Raw genomic sequence first — 22,425 nt, 5'->3', positions numbered from 1 at the left:
GAAGTAAAAACTCATGAACTCCCTGCTTATTGTAACACCAAGAATCCTTATCTAATCATCTTAGAGTGTTCAAACAGTCATTTTGTGATATGCCTAAGAAATTATTACATTCAAATGAAGTGAGGGACCAAAATACCCTGAGGTTGCAATCATTTTTCTGTCTTGAAACTGGTCTTCTTACTATTGTACCTCTGAAAACCACTTCTTCACACTTGATTTCAAAAATTTTTAGTACATTGAAGTTCTTTTTCAGGCCTATTGCCTTATGAAAGGGACATCTCCTTATATCTTTTACAAGATGATTTAAGCTTTTTTATTAGTTCAAAGTTTATTTTTCTTCCCCTTCTGTCACTCAAACTGCTCATATTTTACTGACAACTATAAGTCTTTTCACGTGGATTTTAGCAGGATTTTTATTAAACAAGGTGATTTTTTTTGCTCCTTTAAGCCACCAAATGATTTGTCAATAAATATAAACTTTATATTCTTCTCAAGTTGATCTATTCATTTATTCATCTGAAAAATTTATCCCTTTTAACAACTAAACTCACATATTAAGGGGTCAATTTTACATCCCCAAAGGAGGTTTATTGAACCCTATCAATAGACAGACATGAAAAGAAGAAAAGTATATTCATAGAAGATACCACCTTGATTCACTTGAGCACAGCTTAGTGGCACCCATAGAGATCTTCTGGTCAAGGCAAAGGGAGCAATTGGAGTTCCTCATGTCCTGGCTTTTATGTTCTCAGATAACCAGGAAGTTTTAGTCCTCTATGCTAATTGAATCTCAAAGAAAGTTTTAACATCTTTTCAGGAAAAGAACTAGCCATTGAAGAGGAAATAGTTCTACTTACAGATCATGAATTCAACTGATTGTGCTACCATTATGTCATGTCTTTCCACTGGTTAGATGAAGATAAAAGATAAGTGGCTATGGGATCCTAGAATTCGATGGAACTGGTCTATGTGCTATTTTCATATTCAGTGATCCAGGAAAGAGAACTAAAATATCAAAGGCAAAGAGTAAACATAAATGAATCCTTGGCAAGAGTGTCAAACTAGATTGAATGATTAAGTAGAGAGTCAGAAATGTAATTAAGGCAAAGTATAAATATAATACAAATTAGCATTATTATTATTATTATTATTATTACATTAGACTAACAGGTATTTATTTTCTCTCTCACACACTTATCTCCAAATTAAATTAAAAGAAAAAATAACCCTTATAACAAATATGCTGGTCAAACAAAATAACTTCCTGGATTGGTTTCATCCAGAGATATAAATTCCATCCTATATCTTGAACCCATTTTGGTCAGCCAATGGGTAACATTCTATATCACTGGTCCTCTTGAATTGTGGTTTATAACACCCATTTCCCAGTCCTAGATTTCCTGAGGTGAATCTTTGCAAGGACATGAATGAGAATCACATAGAATGGGTATGAATGAATTTTGATCTTTATCAAGGGAAGGAACATCATGCTGGAATCACAGATCCATTGGAGGTGGAGACTTTTACAAATAGTTAAAGGTTTTGAGACCTCTTGTGCTTACTCTGTGGAGCCCCATGGAATGGAATAATCCCATGATTTGCAAATCAGTGTCTTAGAATGAAAGTAATTAATAAACCACTATCTGCTTTACTGTCACTTTGTCTCTAACATGCTCTACAATTCTCAGATTAGAGTTGGTTCAGTAAAAATTTAGTTAACATTATTAGGTGGCAGCAATTGCCCTTTCTCTAAGGCAGTAGTGATGGAGGTGGAAGCCTTGGACTTTCAGGTATCTGAATTGGGCCTGGGTGCCTTGGAAAATTTGGCCTGAAGTTCCAGTTCACCTATCTGGTAAGCTTAACACTTCTTTTAGCTAATACTCCACTATTGACCCAGTCTGATCAAACCCACCTTTGATTGTAAGGAATTTTACAGAGTCCCTACTCATTCTCAGGATCACTCTGGGATAAGGCCATTTTTGTTTGTTTCTTTTCTTTCTAAGTACCTGGCACAGGGATTGGCAAAGTTTTTGCATAATTTTTTGGTTTGTTTATTGTTGTTTTTATTTGTGGCATATGAAAAATTTTTGAGTAAGAATTGCTTACTCTTTTTTGTGTGTAAACAGGTTGAAATTAACATCTTTAATATGGTGCTTGGTTAGAGTTGGTTATCCAGTGTTACTTCTTGATCAAGTGGATTGCTAGCACAATATGCATTAATTGTATTTATGGATGAGTATCTGTGTATTTGTGTGGTTTATCCCTTATAGTGTGCTTGTATTAGATGTAATTTTTAGTTAAGTAGAATTATTATTATCTTTGAGTATATACCTTTAAATGGGGCAATTGTATGATAAAGTTGAAAGGGAAGTTACAACAATTCCTGTTTGCAAACCCCCATAAATTGCATATGAGACTTAACCTCTTTTGTGGTACAGCTATGACAAATGGTACCCAGATGCAAGAGAAATGAGTATAGGTTGGAATTTGAATTAGTCAAGAAAAAGATTAAATCTTTAAAAAACCTCTCCTTAACAACTCAAAACCTACTAAACTACCTAAAAGGTATATTTACCAAATGATTCTATCAGTTCCCCAGTTTCTATGCTCCTTTTCAAAGTGCAAAAGGTTTGATCAGAACCTGTGTTTTTTTCCTCAGGTCCTTGCAGCAAGGAGAATTCCAAGCTATTGCCAAAGAGTAACCTCCAGGGATGATTCCCATAGGCTGAGCAGTTCCAACTCACCTTGTCCTTATTTGGCCCAAGTATTTAAATCTGAATCAACTCGTGGTTGTCTTAATGAGAAAGAGGAGACTAGGAGTTGGTGTCAGAAAGCACCCCAGGAAGGAATGATAGAAACCTCCCTGCCATGTCAATCACTCAGCTTGACTAGGCTCCAGGGAGAGCTGACAAGAAGGCTGGCAAAAGAAGGCAAATACACAGGTCATGTCCATTATCCTCATGACTCCTGTTAGAAATTCCTTCTTGCTCATACAGGAGTAAAAGGTGTCTACTCTAGTTGACACCAGTGCTACATTCTCAGTTTTAAACCCTTCTGCCTTCCCCACTTCCTTCCCCTGGAGTCAAGAGAATATCTCGAGTGTGGGGATTGCTTGTGAGACAATAGTGGCCTGTGTCTCAGAACCACTCTCCCTTTTTATTAGAGGGATCAGTGACTTTCATTCCTATGTCCTGGTCCCTCAGGTCTCTGGATTGGTTATTCCGTTTGACCCAGGAAGGATCACTTTCTTGTGTCCTTTATCTCCAACATCCTCTTTAATCCTTTCCAATTATCTGGCTCTTAACCAAATTCCCACCAGTTTGTGGGTTTCAGATGCTAAAGATTTATTTGCTTCTGACAAATGTGGAAAATGAGTCTTTAGATCATGATTGTAAAATATCTGTATACTTTGCTTACAAGATGACTTTTAAGTTAACTCCTTTAGGAATGAACTATAATGGATTCTGCCTTAGAAATAGAATGGTTAAAGCTTGACCATTCCTCATGCCCATTTAACACAACGAACCAAACTTGAGGTAGTTAGTAGACAGCACGATGTCTCATGATTTGGATATTATGGAAACATAGAGGGGTTTCCTTACCTCTTCAGGACAACCCTTTAAAAATCAGAAACAGGTTTCTGATCTAATAGACTATTTACTGCTTCAATTACAGTAGTAATTGAAATTCCAGGGCACAGTTGAGGAAATCATGCCCATGCAAATGACTTGGCTGACCAAACAGCTAAAAACCACAAATTAGGAAAGAATTTAAAAGGAGGGTTGAAAACTTGATATGAGTATAGGACTATCCAGGGAACTATGGATTGGCCCATATGGACTTACAATGCTTCCTAATAACTTTTTCTTCCCTATGATAGAAGACCTTCATTCATTCAGCTGTTGGGGACCCGACAAACTGGCAGAGCTGGCTCAAAAATATTGGTGGGGGAGTTTTCATAGGGTTGCCATTACTGTTTATGAGATGTGTCCCTCTTGCACCAAGCACAAAGTATCTAAACCACTGAAGCTATCTAGCAGACTGTTTCTTCTTCTAGATGTGCCTTTTGAAATCTGGCTAATTGACTTCATCCAACTGCTCCCTGCCTTTGGTTTTCAGTGGGTGGAGAGAAGCCTCTGGGACAGAAAAATTCTCTTAGGAAAAAACATTCCATTATGTGGGGTTCAGCACCTCTATTGTGCTTATCACCCCCAGTTCTCAGGAATGGTTGAGTTAATTGGATATTGAAGACCTCCCTTGCTAAACTTTCAATAAGCTACTCTGGTCTAAAGTCCTCACTTTAACTTTGGTAGGTCTTTGTACAGTAGTCTATCTCAGATATCAGCTGCTTTGGACCCTGTTTGATTTTTAAGGTCAAGTCACCGGCGAGTTCCACAGTCCAAAAGAAGGTTTAACAAAAAAAAACAACAACATGAACTGATATCTGATGTCTAAACAGCATCTCTCTCCTCCATCTCATGGTACTGGTAATAAGGTTAGATTAGTCAATCCATAAGAGCTAGCAACAAAATCCAACCCCCACACACCAGTCTCCCCTGATTTTAAGTCCTAGTGAGATCCTGGCTCCATAGACAGTCTGTTTACCTCTGCAGACCTCTGGACTACAGAAGCTCATTGGGGTCAAACAGACATCTCTCAGGGAACAGCATTGTGTGCTTCAGGAAAGCCAGAAATGGAGAAGGAGCAAGGAGACCCAAACTATGAAAACCAACATCATATCATCAGCTAAACAATTCTCTAAATTGACAGTAATGGTTGGAGAAGATGTATACTGATTCAGTTATTCTGGAGAGTAATTTGGAACTATGCCCAAAGGTCTATAAACTATCTAATTTGACCAAGCAAAATCACTATTAGGGCTGTATTCCAAAAAGATAAAAAAACAAAAAGGAAAAGGATTTTTGTATACAAAAATGTTTATAGTTGCTCTTTTAGTGGTGAAAAAGTATTAGAAATTGAGGGAATATCCATTGATTAGGGAATGGCTAAACAGTATTGTCTATTATTGTGATGGAATACTTTAAGAAATGATGAGTAGGATATTCTCAGAAAAAACCTGGAAGAACTTACATGAAGCATAAAGTCAGGATGACCTGAGTTCAAATCCAGTCTCAGACATTAAATGACCTTGGGTCACTTAACCCTGTTGCCTTAAATTAATAAAAAATTTTTAAAAAGATTTACATGATACAAAGTGAAATGAGCAGAACCAGGAGAATATTGTACACAGAAACAGAAATATTGCATGGTAATCAACTATGAATGACTTGGCTATTCTCAGAAATAGAATAATTCAGGACAGTTCCAAAGGACTTGTTATCCATCTCCAGAGAATGAACTGTTGGAGTCTGACTACAGGTCAAAGCATACTTTTTCTTTACTTTCTTTATTTTTCTTAGTTTTTTTTGGAGGGAGCTATATTTTCTTTTACAACATGATTACCATGGAAATATGACAGCACATGTATGACCTATATCAAATTCCTTGTCTTCTCAATGGGGGAGGGAGGGAGAGAATTTGAAGCTCAAAAAAATTTTTTGAAAGTTATTTTGTTTCATTTTTTTCCAATTACATGTAAGCTTCAGAAATCTGTGGATTTTTTCTACCTCTCTCCCTTCCCTGTCCCCTGATCTATGTTAGATATATACAAACATGTTTAACATATTTCTATATTAGTCATGTTGTGAAAGAACTTAAGAGAGGAGTCTACCTGCCAAGGCAGACTCAGAAACTTTTTGAAAACAATTACAAACACTTCTCACATAAATAAAATCAGATTTAAATAACTGGGCAAATATCAATGGCTCATGGATAGATCGAGATAATATAATAAAAATGACAATTCTACCAAAATTAAACTACTTATTTTATGCCCTACCAATCAAAATTCAAAAAAAAAAATACTTTAAATGAGTTAGAAAAAATTTTAAGTAAATTCACATGGAGAAATAAAAAGTTGAGAATTTCCAGGGATTTAATAAAAAAAAAAGTACAAAAGAAGGTGGCTTAGCCCTACCAAGTCTAAAATTATATTATAAAGCATCAGTCATCAAAACTGTCTGGTACTAGCTAAGAAAAGAGTGGTGGATCAGTGGAATGAATATACTAGGTGCAATAGTAGGAAATGATTATAGTAATCTGCTGTTTGATAAACCCAAAGAGTCCAGCTATTGGGGTAAAAACTCTCTTTCATAAAAACTGTTGGGAAAATTGAATTAGACCAACACTCATCCAACCTTTCTGGAAAGCAGTTTGTTGCCCAAATGGCAACAAAAATGTGCATACCCTTTGATCCAACAATACCACTACTGGGTCTATATCCTGAAGATATTATGAAAAAGGGTAAAAACATCACTTGTACAAAAATATTCATAGAAGTCCAGTTTGTGGTGGCAAAAAATTGGAAATTGAGTTAATGTCCATCAATTGTGGAATGGCTTAATAAACTGTGGTATATGTATGTCATGGAACACTATTGTTCTATTAGAAACCAGGAGGGATAGGAATTCAGGGACACCTGGAAGCATTTGCATAAACTGATGCTGTGTGAGATGAGCAGAACCAGAGAACAATCATACACCCTAATAACAACATGGGGGCAATGATCAACCTTGATGGACATGCTCATTGCATCAGTGCAACAATCAGGCACAATTTGGGGGTATCTGCGACTGGGAAAAAACCATCTGTATCCAGAGAAAGAATTGTGGAGTTTGAGCAAAGACCAAAGACTATTACCTTTAATATTTTTTTAAAAAGTATCTTATTATGTAATTTTACTATCTCTTATACTTTATTTTTTTCCTTAAGGATATGATTTCTCTCTCATCACATTCTACTTAGATCAATATATACCATGGAAATAATGTAAAGACAAACAGACTGCCTTCTGGGGGGTGGAGGTGGGGGGGGCAGAGGGAAGTGCAATTAGGGGGGAAAATTATAAAATTCAAAATAAACAAATTTTTTTAAAAAAGATAAAAAAGAACTTAAGAGAAACAAAAACATGAGAAAGAAAAACAAAAAAATTAAGAAATTTTAAAATTTAAAAAGAGCGTGTTTTCTTCTACATTCTATAGTTTTTTTTTTATCTGGATGTGGATGACATTTTCCATCATTGAACTGCTAATTAGAGCTAAGTTCATCATGGCTGATCAACACAGGATGTTGCTATTAATATGTAAAATGTTCTCCTGGTTCTGCTCACTTCATTAAATATCAGTTCATGCAAGTCATGAAGTCCACCAGTTCACAATTTCTTGCAGAACAATCGTACTCCATCACATTTATATATCACAATTTGCTCAGTCCTTACCCAATGTCCAATTCTTTGCCATTAAAAAAAGAACTGCTGTAAGTGTTTTTGTACATATGGGTCTTTTCCCCTTTTTTATGATCTCTTTGGGATACAGACCAGTAGTAAAATTTCTGGATCAAAATATATGCACAGTTTTTTTTCCCTTGGGCATAGACACTCAAATTTTTAAAAATGAATGTTAAAATTATTTTTCATATAATTGAGGAAAATAAAATATTAAAATATTAAATTTTAGAATAAACTCTCTAGTCTAGCCAGGGTTAGAGAACTGAGTAACAGAGGGAATAGGACAGAATATGGCATATGTGGAATGCCGATCCACAAAGCCTAAGGAAAAGCACTCAACACCCAGTTTCTTTGCAAATGTCATTTGGGGCAAAGATCTAGGCTAGGGTACCAAGAATTTGTGAGAGTCAGTCCCTAAGACTCAAGTAGGATATAATCATGCCATCCAATAATCTCAACCTCCTTTTCTCTCAATGGAGAACATCTTCACATGCCCTTTCCTCTCTCTTTTTCATAAGGAGAGGAACATAAGTAGGGGTGTTATACTTACAAAATCAAGGGGAAGTTACAGACACAGATCTTCTGACTAAACAATGTACACATAGGCAAGAGATGGTGGAGATGGATTGGTCCAGTGTTTCTCCTCCTCTCTTCTCTTGCTCCTTGGAGACATCTGATGTCCTGCATCGTCTATTCTAAAAGGTCCTCTCCAACTCAGGTGACTTGTTGAGGCCTTGTCTTCTAATAAAGAAACGGCTTAACATTTTACTCAGAACAAAATACATGCTTTCATCACAAGACAATGAGATTCTGGAGTTTATTATAATTTACATTTTGCCTTACTCATTATCATATTGACATACATACTTCACTTCAACATAATAAACTTCCATAAATGTTTTGCTACATGAGTAAATTCCACTGAGAATTACCATATTAACTTAAACTTGTAACAGTCTTAGCTTTTTGCTCTTATTACAATAATGATCCAAACATCTTTAACCAAAATGAATTTTTTTCCTAAAATAATCTCAAATATACCATAGATTTTCCTTTTTCTAGATGTACTTATCTGACTTATATTCCTTTTTCTAAACCAGTCCTTGAAACTGTAATTATCCTAAGAATTTTCCATTCTTCTTCTTACCTATATATCTCCCCTAATAAGGAAACTTAATTCCTATCTTAGCATGTAGCTGATAACAGTAGCAGAGCCACACACCTAACCTATCTGGCTATTATATCCAATTCACCTAAAACTTCTTTTTTCTGGTTTGCTTATCATTTTACTATAAAGATCCAGGACATCAAAGGAAAATTCCTTTATAGATATAATTATTGAAGGTCAGTGTCCAGGCAGAGGTCATGGGGGTAGTCAAATGTCTTAGGCCAGATTTATTCTACAGGTAAAACACTATCCATATGCCACTTTGGGGAACTCAAGTCAAAAGGGTATGGCCTCAGGCCATATTGAAAAGTCACTCCTTCACGGTACATCCCTGTCAACTGACATCTTCAGCCCATTGGTTCCTTGGCTCCAAGAACAACACATTGACTCAATAACATTTCCTTTTTACTAACCATCCTGGTATCTGACATAAAAAGAGGAAATCGATTAAAAGTTCCATGATCTAAAATACTCATTTTACCTACTTAGAATTTAGAGTGAGTTCAATTCACTAAATTCCAATTATAGTCTTAAGGGGGTCCCAATTAATGAAACCCCTACCTAAAGTTCTGAGTGTCTTTCCTGGGTCCTTACTAAAGTCATGAATTCTAAGTATAACTGGTCCTACAGGGCTCATCTCCTACCTCTTACTTGAGACCTTTGATTTCTAGACCCACATCTCTTAGTCTGAAATCATATGTACTCTATCTCTATATAAAAATGGTGTATCAGATTCCTGGTGTCTAGAGAACCCTCCTTCTAGCCTGCTGTATTTTACAACAAATAAACACCTCCTTTGACCAAGAGATTGCCTATCATCTCCTAATTTCTCAAACTATCTTTCTTGTGTTTATCTTTCTCATATTACATAGATGATTTAACTTCAAAAAAAACAACCAGCTTTGGAAAATATATATATCCAAAATATTCCCAATTTACATATAAAGCTAGAAACTTCTAAACATAAACTTGTTTAGCTACTAATCATCCTTAGCATTCAAATTATTATGTTTTTTGTTTTTGCAAAGCAATTGGGCTTAAGTGACTTGCCTAAGGTCACACAGCTAGCTAATCACTAAATGTCAGAGGCCAGGTCAGGTCCTCCTGACTCCAGGGCCAGTTCTGGATCCACTGCACTACCTTGCTGCTCCCTAACATACAAATTATTACTTACAGCATTCTTCAAAACCATTAGAACATCTTAGGTGACTTTAAATTTCTAACATGTGTTATTAATTCCAATAAAACAAAACAGCAATAAGAATAACACTCAAATTACTAGTTTGTCTGAAGCAATCCTTTCCATTATTACATTATTCATGAACCCACAGTTCTATACCAAAAGGGGTCATAGTTTTTGATATTTCCCTTTATTACCCTTTCAAAGCAATCACATGTTACTCTCAGGCTTTAATATTACAGTATTTAAATAGCTTACACATTCACAAGAGAAAACCAAATATTGTAAATATAATCTCTCTGCAGTTACAAAATATCACATAACTGATAAATATATCCATTAATCATTAAGTTACTTTACAGTGGGACCACACAATTGCTATTTGTTCAGTTATCTATCAGAGCCCCACCCCACATCAGTTGTACCAGATTCTCCAAGAATCCGAAATCATAGATATTACACAGCTACACAAATAAACTTCCCAAACAGTTTAGTTTGATAAAAAAAAAAACTTTAGAGTACCTTATAGAGAATCTAGCATTCACATTCCAAAAATTCTATCCAAAATAAAAATACAATTGTTATCATTATTAGGCTTAACATTAAAATGAATTAGAGCTTCTTCCCAAAAGAAATCAGTAAATATCCCTGTTAACATAGTTATGTTAACTACCACTTTCCTTTAACTCAAAGGTATTATAACAGAGTTTAAAATCCCAAACCACTTTAACAATCTAGGTTTTTTAATTCCTCCCATTCTTTACAGACTTTGTCAGAATGTAACACTAATTTCCCTCTTTTAAAACCCTCAGAATGATTCCCAGAACTCTAGTTCAGAAAGGGGTCAACCTTAAAAAAAAAAAAAAGTGAAGATCAGCACTTTTAAGTCATGTGGCCAGAGCAGAAACATTCATTAAACATGATTTCCTTTCAATAAATGTGTCTCCAATCCCTGATTTTATATTTTCTTCTTTTCCTAATCACATATCACACTTCTGGCTCGGTCTCTTGCCCTTTAAGGCTTAAGCCCTTGAAGTTTTTTGTCTGCCCCACCTCCATGGGTGGGTGGGGCACTCCTCAGCTGAACTCAGTTTAGAGTTCAAGTCTTAACAAGATGGGGATAAGATCAAGACTACCACATGTCCAAGACTACCACATGTAGTAGGACCACCCCTTTCCCCCCAACCCAGGGGAAAAACATGGGGTCTTTCCCAGTCATAAGAATAAGAAATCTTTCCTCCTATAACTTCTCAATCTTTCCCTTAAAAGTTCTTTCTCTCTTAAACTCTCCGCAACCACAACTTTTTCCTCTTTAAGAATCCCCCTCTTAGGAAGTGGCTAGGTGGTGCAGTGGATAGAGCACTGGCCCTGGAGTCAGGAGTACCTGAGTTCAAATCTGACCTCAGACACTTAATAATTACCTAACTGTGTGGCCTTGGGCAAGCCACTTAACCCCATTGCCTTGCAAAACAAAAAAAAAAAAACAATGACAACTAAAAATAAATTAAAAAAAGAATACCCTCCCCTTTTCTCTTTAACTTTACACACCAGCACAGTTATAGCTGGCTCAGTGAGACAGAAACTGATTTCCATGAGGGGGACACTGCACACCTGCTTCCTCCTTCCACCTTCTGAAACTACTAGGACCAACTTCCAGCTCCCCAAGTTTAAAAGTTAGAGGGGTTCCCAGACCCAGAAATAACTAACACAGACCACTTACACAAGATAGGACGTAGAACAAACAAACACATGCCTCTGGGAACATTCAAATTCACTCTTATATCAGACTGGATCCAATCGGCTTTCTTCCTTCTGGCTATTGACCACTTGGCTCCCTTGCCCCTAAGTCTGGAGGCAACCTTCCCTCTTTAAGATTTTGGGGAAAGTTCTGGAGAGGGAAACCAAATCCTCCTCCTTCCCTTTGGGGCACCCTATTATCCTCTGACCTGTCCTTCAGGATAGATTTCCTACCTGGAAAATTTCTCAGCCAGCCAGCAATTCTGGCCACCATCACCCTGGGGATTGCCCCTTACCACGGTTTTACCCCAGACATTTTAATCACTGTCAGCTCCAAACCTGGGCCAGTCTTCCCAGGAATCTCTGAGATGCTTCCCTGAATAGAACACCAAGAAAGTGGGCTTGAAATCAAGCCATCTGCATGCATTATTTTATTGTGTTCTTCTGGGAAAATACCAGGAAAAGAGATTTACATTAACATCATGGGCAAGCCCCCAAATTGTTATAAATGGCTCGTGAATACTTGGTCCAGAGTGATTTAAATGTTTTTTTATTAAGCTGTCTTAACAAAATGGCACACCTCTCTCTAGGTGGGAGAAAGGGGCAAGGAAATCCCCAAAATGCAAGGTCTCTTAGGCACTTTGAAAGGCCTTGTTCCTGCCCCTTCATATCAATCAGAGCCTGGAGTCACAATCTAATTGATACATTGGTCCCCATACATTTCTCTCACCCTGCTATCTACTTGAGCATGCACAAAGGAGATCAAGACCCCAGGTTAACAAAAATGGGGCAATGGGGTATTCTCATTGGTTTTTGATGAGATGGAAGCTAAATCTTTTGAAAATAACTCAGTACCTAGACTTTGTAATGTAAACAAACAATCCTCTCTTCAACATTCTCGAGGAACCCAAACACCCACATATTCCTCACACATGAGAACAGAGACTATGACCTGCAAAGCAAAAACAATGGATAGATTAGAAAAACTGGAAACTACAATGTCAAGTCTCACCAAAGAAAGAAAAGAGAGAACAATAATAGATTGAGAATGCAAACATACAGAAGCAAAGGAAAATCTAGAAGAGAAACAAAAAAAAACCCACATTAAAAGAGAATATTCTTACTATATAAGCAAAATTTATTAATCTCAAAGACAAGATGTATAGAAGCAACTTGGGGATCATAGGTTTCTCAGACAAAAAAAAGGGCAAAAAACTATAACTCCAAAAGAAGAAAGTAATGAATTGTTGAGAAGTTCAGAATAAAGAAAATAAATTGAAAGTATTCCTAGATTGCCTCCAGTAAATAAAAAAAAAAAAAGGGTATGAATTAACAATACAATTCAGAAACAGGTTCTAGAAGTCATCAGGAGAAATAACTTCAAACAAAGGGAAGGAAATTCAATCAGAAAAAGTAGAAGGGAATGGAATAAATTGTTCTGAAGAGCAAAGGAGTTTATGATAGTAGGTATATCCTGCAAATCTGAGCTTGACCACATATGAAAAAAGATGGACATTAAATGATAGAGAAGCATTTAAAACATTCTTAGAAAGAAAAGACTTTAAGAGATTATTTGCTTCTGGAACATCCCAAACAACAGAAATACAGGAGTGAATAAATGTATCAGCTTAGAACAGTGACTACTGAAAAATCAGTAAGAGACCTCTTTCTAAATATACATAGGGAGATGAGTGAAATCAGGAGTCTGGTAGAGGTAACCAGCTAGAGGTAAACCTGGGAGATTATGGACATGATCTTGTGACACTCTCCCTACAGGCAAATAATTGCTGCTGCTGCTTGCTGCTGCTGCTGCTGTTGTTGTTCTGTGGGACTACATGCCATCATGAAAGTATACATGAATCATGAGTAGGAACAGAGGGATAGAGAAGAGGATGTGATGTGTCCAGGTCAAATTGAGGACTTTTTTTTTTAGGTTTTTGCAAGGCAATGGGGTTAAGTGGCTTGCCCAAGGCCACACAGCTAGGTAATTATTAAATGTCTGAGGCCAGATTGAACCCAGGTACTCCTGACTCCAGAGACGGTGCTCTATCCACTGCACCACCTAGCTGCCCCAAATTGAGAACTTCCAAAGAATGAATGATGGTATGATGATTTCCCCCACCTCCCCTATGATCTCAGTGAAGGAAGAGTCTTCAAGGAAGTGGGAGAAGGGAAGGAAGGGGATTTGAAAAAAGGAAATTGGCCTTGATTTGGTGATAGGAATAGGCTCCACTTGAGAATAGTCCTATAGATGAGGAGAGATGGTCTGTGAAAGGGATCTTACTATGAATGTGGTCTGGGGGATTTGAAGCTTGATAAGTCTATTCTTACTTCAAGAGGGAGGAAGTTGGAATATATGGGAGTCAACTGACTGATGGAAGGACGAACCCAAGGAAGAGATTTTGTGGGGAGGGGCACTACCATGGGGCAATGCCTTTCTGACATCTTTAATAACTGACATTGTTCTGGAGATGAGGCACATTAAAAAATGGGAATCTATAGGGCTAGCTCTTCAAGTTAGTAAAAGAAACTTCATAGAGAGAGCCTAGAACAGATCCTTAGAACAGATACTTAGAAGTATTGATTGCATGCAAAATACAGGAATAGAGAGACTAATTATTATATATGCATCTTAAATCAGAGAATGAGGGTAAGAGAAATTCTTTTTTGAAAAAGGACACAAAAACGAATTTAAAATCTAAAGAACAGGTCTAGGGGCAGCTAGGTGGCGCAGTGGATAAAGCACCCGGCCCTGGAGTCAGGAGTACCTGGGTTCAAATTCTATCTCAGACACTTAATAATTACCTAGCTGTATGGACTCGGGCAAGCCACTTAACCCCATTTGCCTAGCAAAAACCTAAAAAAATAAAAATAAAAAAGACAGGCCTAGTGGAAGAAGGTAAAAAGATTTTACTAGTCCAATTGGAGGAGTAGGAAGAGGGAAGAATTATATAATTAGCTAAAAGAAGGAGCAAAAAAAGTAATAAAATTCCAAAGGGGGTAACAAAGGAGAGGAGGGGGATGATGAGAAGAGAACAGTGCCACATTAGAAAAAAAAAGATTAAGGTAGAGTAAATGAAGGAATATGGTACTGTGTTTACAATAGAAGGGGGGGGGAATCATACCTTGAGAAAAAGTGCTAGACACAGATCAAGGAAAAATAGAAATCTAATCCTCATAATTTTAAATATTTGAAGAGAATGTTTGTATGCTGTGTCCATCCTTAGAAGGTGAGGTTTTTAAGGAAGGAACTGTTTTTGTCTTTCTTTGTATTCTTAATTCTTAGAAGTGATTAGTATTGCTTTGCACATAGTTGAGTACTTGACAAATATTTGTTTTTGACTGACTTTTTAAAAAAAACCCTAGAAAAACCTCACCTTCCAACACCCACATTAGAAAGAAAACATTCTTGTAAGCAATATTCACTGTCAAGCAAAGCAAATAACCACACTAGCTTTGCCTGAAAAGATATTTCTTGTTCTTTATTTTGAGTAGTCCATCATATCTCTGTCAAGAGGTAGGGAGTTTCATTAATGGTGATCTGGAATTCTGTTTGCTTTATTCATGGATCAGTATTAAGTCTTTCAAAGTTGCTTTTGTAATGTTGTTACTGTAAAAATTGTTCACCTGGTTTTTATTTCACTCTCCCTTAATTAATATAAATCTCCCAGTTGCTCTAAAATCACCCCTTTCATAAATTTTTTTATGTCTCAATAACATTCCATTACATTAGATTGTGAGTTCTTGGAAAGCTGGGTCTTTTGCCTCTTTTTTGTATCCCTAACACTTTATAGAATGTCTAGCACATAGCAGATCCTTAATAAAGGCTTGTTGTTATTTGTTCATGATACCAGGGAGGTGACGCTATGGCATTCAAGTGAGTTGGATTTAAGAGTGTGTGTGTGTGTGTGTGTGTGTGTGTGTGTGTGTGTGTGTGTGTGTGTGTGTGTGTGCCTTAGTCAACAGCCTCACTTTCTCCTCTGGAGTCTTCTAGGTCAAATGGCTAGGTATGGATCATGACTACTGGAGTTGGTTCTGGATGCAGTGAGAGGTCTTGGTTTTTTTAAATTTAGGCTTTTCCTAGGTCACAGTTTGACCCATTTGGTCATTAAGGTTAGGTAAAAAGAGAGATGAGGCAAAGATGCCAAGAATAACCACTTCCAAAAAAGAAGAAAAAATCCTATTGGGAGGATTAGACCCTCAGGATTACTGGGAAGTATACTAAACAGACTGGAGACTGAAACATGACATCATCACTGAATCTTCAATGGAATAAAGGTAACTTTGGGAGATGTCAGAGAAAGGGAACACAAATGAACCTGACCACACTGTCACCCTCTGCCTCCAACCCAGTCTGAGAATTACCTGAATTTAAACAGTCTTCCCATTCCCCTCCAAGTATCCTCCTATCCCTCTTTCACCCAGCTATGCAGCAAGAAAACCTGAGCAAGAGAGGTTGAGTTAGATGTGCCTACCCAGTTCTGTTTCCCTTCTTAAATTCAATTACATTGATTTTATTTGTGTAAAAATATTTAAAACTTTACGTAATCAAAATTCTCCATTTTATTTTGTATAATCTTCTTTCACATAATTATTATGAAATATGTTTAGCATAGTTATTCAAAACTTATTATTAGGTTATGATTACTCACTGTCAAGGAGAGTGGGGGAGAGGAAAGGAAAGGAGGGAGGAAAATATGGAACTCAAAAACATTACCAAAAAATGAATGTTGAAAACTATCTTGGCATGTAGTTGGAAAATTAAATAAATAAACAGTATTTAAAAAAGAAAATAAAATGATGATCTTCTAAGCTAATTAATAGATATTATTTGTTGTTTTGGCAGCATTTTATATTGTATTTTTTTGGTCAGATTGACTGTATGATGTAGTGCAGAGGGATCAGTGTTGACATGAATGTGACCCATACCACATTAAAATGCAATTGGAAAACATATAATAAAATTAATAAAAAATAAAACAGGGGCGGCTAGGTAGCACAGTGGATAGAGCACTGGCCCTGGAGTCAGGAGTACCTGAATTCAAATCCAACCTCAGACACTTAATAATTACCTAGCTGTGTGAACTTGGGCAGACCACCATTGCCTTGAAAAATCTAAAAAAAAATTAAAACAATATGCTATCTGCAGGGAAATATATATATGGTATAGTGTTCCCATTTTTATTGGAGTTTGACACCATTGATACAGTGAATAGAGAGATGACCAAGAAGAGCTGAGTTGAAATCTTGCATTTAACAAATATATCTTCTGCCTGTTGGGACCCTGAGCCAAGTCACTTATGCTCTGCTTGCCTCAGTTTTCTGCAAAATGGGGAGGGAGGTGTGTAATAATAGCACCTACATCCTGGGTTGATGTGAAAGTCAAATGACAATACAATTGTAAAGCACTTAGCACAGTTCATGACACAGCTATATAGTTGAGGCAGCTGAAGACAGGAAGATCCAAGATCAAATTTGGTCTCAGCCCCTTTCTAGTTGTGTGATGCTGAGCAAATCATTTAACACTTTTTGTCTTAGTCTCTTCATTTTTAAAATGAGTTGGAGAAAGAAATAGCAAAACAGTCAAGTATCTTTGCCAATAAAAAAAAAGTATTTACAACTGAAAACAATTAAACAAAATGGAAAGGTTAGTTATTATATTATTATAAAAAAGAAAAAATATTTATATTGAAATACATTTATCAAAATATGAAAAGATAAATTCTTGGATTCCAGTTTGAAAACCTCTGTATAAAGACTAAAAAATAATAATAGATCCAATCTTCATGCCTTTTTTATGATGTAGCATCTATTTGTTTGTCTGTTGGATATTAACAAATGTTGAAATCAGAATCCAAGTATGTTTGTCTGTGGTAATTAACCTCCATTATACCAAGGTCACATCAATAGGCTTCATTAAAATATAAATTTAAGGAGACAGAATTTGCCACTAAGACATGACTTAGTGAGTCAGTTTCTGATTTGTGGGTAAATCCATATTCTCTTGGATAATAAGTTCATGCTACATTAGAGAGAGATGAAACAGGATAGTCAAAGACTCACTGAGAACCATAGAGAACCTTGTGCTTAGACTTTATTTTTAAAAAATTTCTTTATTTTTTTTTAGTATCCATATGCATGTGTATATTTTTTGTTACAAAATTTCCTACCACCCTCCCTTCTCAATCCCCTCCCCTCAGCAGCAAATCATCAGGTAAGCACCGTACATCCATATTTTTGGTAATCATATTTACAGATTAGTCATTTTTGGTATGAGGAATTAGAATTAAGGGAAAGAGATATATGAGATAATTTTTATAAAGTGTTAATCAGCTTCTGAAGGGTTGGGTTTTTTGGGTTTGGTTTGGTTCTGTTTTCTTTTTCTTCCTCTGGATAGGGATAACATTATCTATAGCTGGTCTAGTACAGTTGTCCTAGGTCTCTGAACTGCTGAGAGAAGCTGTTTCCATCAAGGTTGATCATCTCATAATGTTGTTAATGTCATTGTTCTCTTGGTTCTGCTCTCTTCACTCAGCATCTTATTCTTTAAGTCATTCCATGCTTCTCTAGAATCTGACCATTTATGGTTTCTTATAGAATATAATATTCATGTACCATAACTTGTTTAGCCATTCCACAATTGATAGGCATCCCTTCAATTTCCATTTTTTTTTTGCCACTACAAAAAGAGCTGCTATGAATATTTTGGAACATGTGGGACTTTTCCCATTTTTTTATGATTTCTTCTGCATATAGGCATAGAATTGGAATTACTGGGTCAAAGGAAATGAACATTTTTATTGTTCTTTGGGCATGATTTCATATTGCTCTCCCGAATGATTGCATCCATTCACAACTCCACCAATAATGTATCAATGTCCCAATCCCCCCCCACAACCTCTCCAACATTGAACATTTTCTCTTTTTCTCATCTTAGTCAATCTGATAGGTGTGAGGTGATACCTCATTGTTGTTTTAATTTGCATTTCTCTAATCAAAAATGATTTGGAGATATGAGTATATGTAGCTTTAATTTCTTCATTTGAAAATTGTCTATTCATATCCTTTGACCATTTATCAGCTGGGGAATGACTTGTAACCTTATAAATTTGATACAATTCTCTCTATATTTTAGAAATGAGACCTTTATCAGAACTCCTAGTTGTGAAGATTGTTTTCCAGCTTTCTGCTTTCCTTCTAATTTTGGCAGCATTGATTTTGTTAGTGCAAAAACTTTTTAATATAGTCAAAAGCATTCATTTTGGACTTTATAATGTAGTCTAATTCTTGATAGGTCATAAATTTATCCCCTTTCCATGGATCTGATAGAATATTTCTTGGTCTATTAATTTATCTATGGTGTTGCCCTTTATATCTAGATCCTGTATCCATTTTGACCTTATTTTGGTACAGGGTGTGAGATGTGGATTTATGCCTAGTTTTTTCCATACTATTTGCCAGTTTTCCCAAGAATTTTTGTCAAATAGTGAATTCTTATTCCAGAAGCTGATGTCTTTAGGAGATTGCTGTAGTCATTTACTGTGGCTTCTTTTGAACCTATCCTAATCCACTGATTCATTACTCTATTACTTAATCAGTACCAGACAGTTTTGATGATTGCTGCTTTATAGTATAGTTTTACATCTGGTAGAGTTAGACCACCTTCCTTTACATTTTTTTCATCATTCCCTTTCTATTCTCGATCTTTTGTAGTTCCGGATGAATTTTGTTACTATTTTTTCTAGCTTGGTAAAATAGTTATTTGGTAGTTTTATTGGTATGGCACTGAATAAGTAATTTAATTTGTGTAGAATTGTCATTTTTATTATATTAGCTCGACCTAACCATGAATAATTGACATTTGTCCAGTTATTTAGATCTGACTTTATTTGGGTGAGAAGTGTTTTATAATCATGTTCATACAGTTTCTGAGTTTTTCTTGGAAGGTAGATTCCCAAGTATATAATGTTGCCTATAATTACTTTATGTGGAATTTCTTAGCCTTCCTTTCTGTCTCTTGGGGAAAAGTACAAACTGCTAGCATAAGTGTTATGTTCCTAAATACTAAATCCTTTTTCCTCTACAGGATAAGATGATTAGCTATCAACAAACCCTGGTCGTTAAATACACAGCTTTGGGGGTAAGCTACCCAAAAAAGAATGACCGAAAAGGCTGAAGAAAGTTCCAGAGTGACTATGCCCAAAGGGCAACAAAAATGTGCATACCCTTTGACCCAGCAATAACACTACTGGGTCTATACCCTGAAGAGATGAGGAAAAAGGGTAAAAACATTACTTGTACAAAAATATTTATAGCAGCCCTGTTTGTGGTGGCAAAGAATTGGAAATCCAGTAAATGTCCTTCAATTGGGGAATGGTTTAGCAAACTGTGGTATATGTATGTCATGGAACACTATTGTTCTGTTAGAAACCAGGAGGGATGGGATTTCAGGGAAACCTGGAGGGATTTGCGTGAACTGATGCTGAGTGAGATGAGCAGAACCAGAAAAACACTATACACCCTAACAGCAACATGGGGGTGATGTTCAACCTTGAAGGACTTGCTCATTCCATCAGTGCAACGATTGGGAACAATTTTGGGCTGTCTGCAAAGGAGAGTACTATCTGTATCCAGATAAGGAGCTGTGGAGTGCAAGGACTATTCCCTTTAATTTAGGGGAAAAAAAAGATATCTTATTGTCTGATCTTGTTACCTCTTAGACTTCTTGTCTCTTTAAGGATATGATTTTTCTCTCATCACACCCAATTTGCATCAAGGTACAACATGGAAACAAAGTAAAGACTGACAGAGTGCTTTCTGTGGGGGTTGGGGGAGGGAAGCAAGATTGGGGGAAAATTGTAAAACTCAAATAATATCTTTAATAAAAATAAATTTAAAAAATAAATAAAAAAGAAAGTTCCAGAGTGACTGACTACTTTAAGAAACATGAGAAGCGATTACTTTCATTTGAGGTAGACTGAGTAGAAGAAAAATCAGGGAAGATTTGATTTAAGAGAGATCATCTGAGCTGAGCTTGAAGGAAGATGAATTCAAATGGCCTGGGGAGCTAAGAGGGAATGTGTTTCAGAAATATAGAATGGGCTGCTCAAAACATGAAGTCAGAAGAAGGTAAGTCATGATTAAGCAACAGTTACTAGTCCAGTTAGACTGAAAGCAAAAAGAATATGAAAGATATGCTAAAAAGAAGACTGTGGACTGTAGTCAGTTCATAGATGATTTAATAAGGCATTTTTTCTTTTTTCTCAAAAACATGTTTTGGAGAATTTTTTTTTCTTTTTTACCTGACTTAAGCCTCTACTCAAAACCTAACTTGGTAATGTTTGACAATCTAGGAGCCTGACTCCCTCTCCATTTATATACCAGGTTTTTGCAGACTCTGGTGATACAACAATAACAAAGTCTTTGCCCTCAAAATGCTTATTATATTCTTATGGGAAAGATTGTGATGATATGTCCACAAAGTAATATTCACAATCAAACTACGTTGGCTTGCAAATGAAAATATTTTGCTAGGTACTACTACAGAGAATAAAATCTATAAACATCTTATCATATGCTCAGGTTCATATATATTTCTGCTGTATGTTCTCCAGAATCAGTCTCAGAACTTGAAAGTCTTAGACTAGTTAATTCCTTCCATTCTAATAAGTAGGCTAGAATCACCAGGGTATTTTATATATTGGTATCAAATGCGCATGAGAAGTGGTTAAAGTGCCTGGCCCGGATTCAAGAATACTCATCTTTCAGGGTTCAAATCCAGTTTCAGACACTTACTGTGTGACCCTAGGCAATTTCATTGTGTTTCTGTCTCGGTTTCTTCATCTGTAAAATGAGCTAGAGAAGACAATGGCAAACCAGTATCTTTGCTAAGAAAATCCCAAGTGAAATCATGAAGTCAGACATGACTGAAAAAATAACTGAACAACAACAAATCATGATTATACTCGTTAGAATAACAATCTTTTATCTCTTACTTCTTCATTTCTGATAAAAATTTAACCACAAAGTGATACAACCACTCATCACCTGAGGTGGGTATTTTTTTAGAGTTTTTTTCCAAAGTAGCCCAGAAATGATGGATGAGAAGGTGGACAGAAAAGTGGAAGGGGAAAAAAGTCTACTGAAGATTCTGTTTACTTCATATAAACTGTTTTATAACTCTTGAATTCACTTATGATGCAATTCTCTCTTTGTGATGTTATCATTCCCCAACTAGACTGCAAGTCCTTGACAGCAGAGACCCTGACTTCTCTAAACTTTCTATTTTTGGCACAGTTCCTTTTCCTGCTCCAGCAATTTCCATCTAGTTGGTCCTTCCTAACTGTGCTCCTGATAATAACATTCATTTAGTGTAATCTAAACATCAGCTCTGTTGATGGTACTTTAGAAATCTGTCACCAGGTAGAATATAAGGAAGGTGTCTTTCCTCAAAAATCACACCCTACCTCTCCATGAGCAACAGAGCCATTTCAGCAAAGGCTCATTTTACAAGAATACTTTATGCATATTGAGCACATAAATCGCAAAGTAGGTCTGACAATTTAGGTAAACCCTAAACCGTTGGGTTGAATTATTATGATTCTTATTCCATAGAAGTGCATTCATTGGGAACTCTTTCCTACTTAAGAATTGTCTATAATTCAGAACTAGGTTCAGCATATTGCCCTCCTTATAAGTCCTAAACCAATTCTTTGAAAAATTAGTTATTTGTCTTTCTCTAATATGCTTATGTTACTTCAACATCTCCTCTGAATAATTAAATTTCCGAATGATCACTTCTTGGACAGATTCTGTGAAGAACTTCCAATTGCCTTGCACAATTCGAGCTGCGTTTCATTTTCCAGATCAGCTGGTCTGTAGTTAGGCCCGTTACCTTCAGAATTTTGTTTGGCACTTAACACCCACTGAGATTTCACATGGCTTTGCTTATCTGGTCAGATTTTCATCTGTTATTGCTTGTGTTTTCCTCTTCTA

Source organism: Macrotis lagotis, chromosome 1, assembly GCF_037893015.1.
Source record: "Macrotis lagotis isolate mMagLag1 chromosome 1, bilby.v1.9.chrom.fasta, whole genome shotgun sequence".
Taxonomy (NCBI): Eukaryota; Metazoa; Chordata; class Mammalia; order Peramelemorphia; family Peramelidae; genus Macrotis; species Macrotis lagotis.
The sequence above is the reverse complement of the archived record's forward strand: the minus strand, read 5'-3'. Positions refer to the sequence as shown.